This window comes from Limulus polyphemus, unplaced genomic scaffold, assembly GCF_000517525.1.
Source record: "Limulus polyphemus unplaced genomic scaffold, Limulus_polyphemus-2.1.2 Scaffold10172, whole genome shotgun sequence".
Lineage (NCBI taxonomy): Eukaryota > Metazoa > Arthropoda > Merostomata > Xiphosura > Limulidae > Limulus > Limulus polyphemus.
Genome location: NW_013675782.1, coordinates 20,124 through 22,422, shown reverse-complemented (window position 1 = coordinate 22,422; position 2,299 = coordinate 20,124).

Sequence of the window (2,299 nt, the reverse complement as noted above, 5' to 3'; positions counted from 1 at the left end):
TTTATCCCATTCTGTATATACATACACACAGTCACGTGTTCTTTTGTTTCAGGGTAATATATGTAACTTTTATCCCACTCTGTATATACATACACACAGTCACATGTTCTTTTGTTTCAGGGTAATATATATAACTTTTATCCCACTCTGTATATACATACACACAGTCACATGTTCTTTTGTTTCAGGGTAATATATATAACTTTTATCCCACTCTGTATATACATACACATAGTCACATGTTCTTTTGTTTCAGGGTAATATATATAACTTTTATCCCACTCTGTATATACATACACATAGTCACGTGTTCTTTTGTTTCAGGGTAATATATGTAACTTTTATCCCACTCTGTATATACATACACATAGTCACGTGTTCTTTTGTTTCAGGGTAATATATATATAACTTTTATCCCACTCTGTATATACATATACAAAGTCACGTGATCTTTTACCTAAAGGCAGATGATTATTTTATTTGACTCTCTCACATTGTTCCCAAACCTTCAACATTAAAAACAAATTGTAGGTTTTGGTTTTGTTTATTTGCAAGTGTAAACAATATCAATGGAACGAAATCGCGGTTTTATTTCAGCCTCCAGAAGAAAAAAAAAAGTTAAGTTTTTTTCACACGCTATATTTGCTGCGTCAAATATCAAAGTGGAGCCTCTGTTATTCTATACTTGTAGTGGGAAATAACATGTTAACTAGACTACAGATGTCGTTAACTGGCAGATGGGTAAGTAACCCGCGTCTGGCAGATGTCAGCTGAGAAAATCGCGTATCATCTTGCTACGTTTAACGAGATTTCACGACACCGAGTTGAGATCGGTAACCGTGTGAACGTTACGTCAACGTTTTTAACTGCCGGTGCTTCTAATGAGCTTGAGGAGCCCGTACGCGAGTCTGCATTTACTGTGCATTATAACTGATACTTAGGTTTACAGCTTTGTTTAAAGATAACAGTTTCTCTTCGATTTTACATTTTGACTGGTTACACGTAATGTTTTCGTCTTCTGTTTCATAAACCAGCGTTTCTCAAACGTTTCGGTACCAGGGACCGGCTTGATGTCTTCCTAAGCTGTCGAGGTACAGCGAAAAGAACTATTACGAATATTATGTAAATATTCTGTCAGTTTGTTTATTTTTGTGAAATCTCACGATCCGGAAAGGTGATCGTGACGGACTGGTGTTTGAGACTGTTTTTTCACTGATAGCCTGTCAACAACAATAACGACCTCTATCGGCAGAATGAGTCTGGCTCTAGATATCAGTGTTACATACACTAACTCGGCTGTGGCATATTTGTAAAGTATCCTCTAATCTCATTTCCAGTCGAGTCAACTTTTAGAAAAACTTTCACGACAGAAATTGTCGTTTTTGTTTGGGCGCGAAAAATTCAGCCGAAACCACCCCCTCCAGCAAGGAAAAAAAAAAAAAAATACAGAAACCTTACAACCCGGACCATTCTTCATCGGGGAACGAAACGAAAGGCATCGTGAACGTTTATGTTACAATGTGACGGTCAATCCCACTATTCGTTGGTAAAAGAGTAGCCCAAGAGTTGGCGGTGGGTGGTGATGACTAGCTGCCTTCCCTCTAGTCTTACACTGCTAAATTAGGGACGGCTAGCGCAAATAGCCCTCGTGTAGCTTTGCGCGAAATTCAAACAACAAACAAAGAAACCAATGTTACTTGAAAACTGCCCCCACGGCTGAAAGGGCGAGCATGTTTGGTGTGACGGGGATTCGAACCCGCGACCCGCAGATTGCGAGTCGAGTGCCCTAACCACCTGGTCATGCCGGGCCCTCTAAAATGCAACTCAGACTTTGATGCACGTATTAAGTTTTGTTTTAAAACCATGCCTAGTATTTCCGAGAAGAAGCTCACCTAAATTCTCAACAGGTGAATTTCATGACAAGAGGGTTATATTCCTCTGGTGGGAGGTCAACCACTCTTCACACCACCACTCTTCGTGAGAAAATATCTAACTGCACGTTACAAGAAGTTACTTAATCAATAAAAGACTAACTTAGTATAAAGATCAGTATTAAAAAGTTATGGTAGCAGTTAGAATTAAAACTGGCTATCACAAGAAAAACAATTGTTCTAAATAATAAGTTGCTTAATGAAGTTCTTAAGTGACATTGAATACTTTGATAAAACCAGATACTGATCTATACAGCTAATAAAGCTTTCTTTGGTTTCAGTTTGAACAATCCAATTTACTATTACCAAGATTAGCTATTGGTGTGACGCGCATATAGACAAATAGAGAGACAGAGTTCGTTAATAAG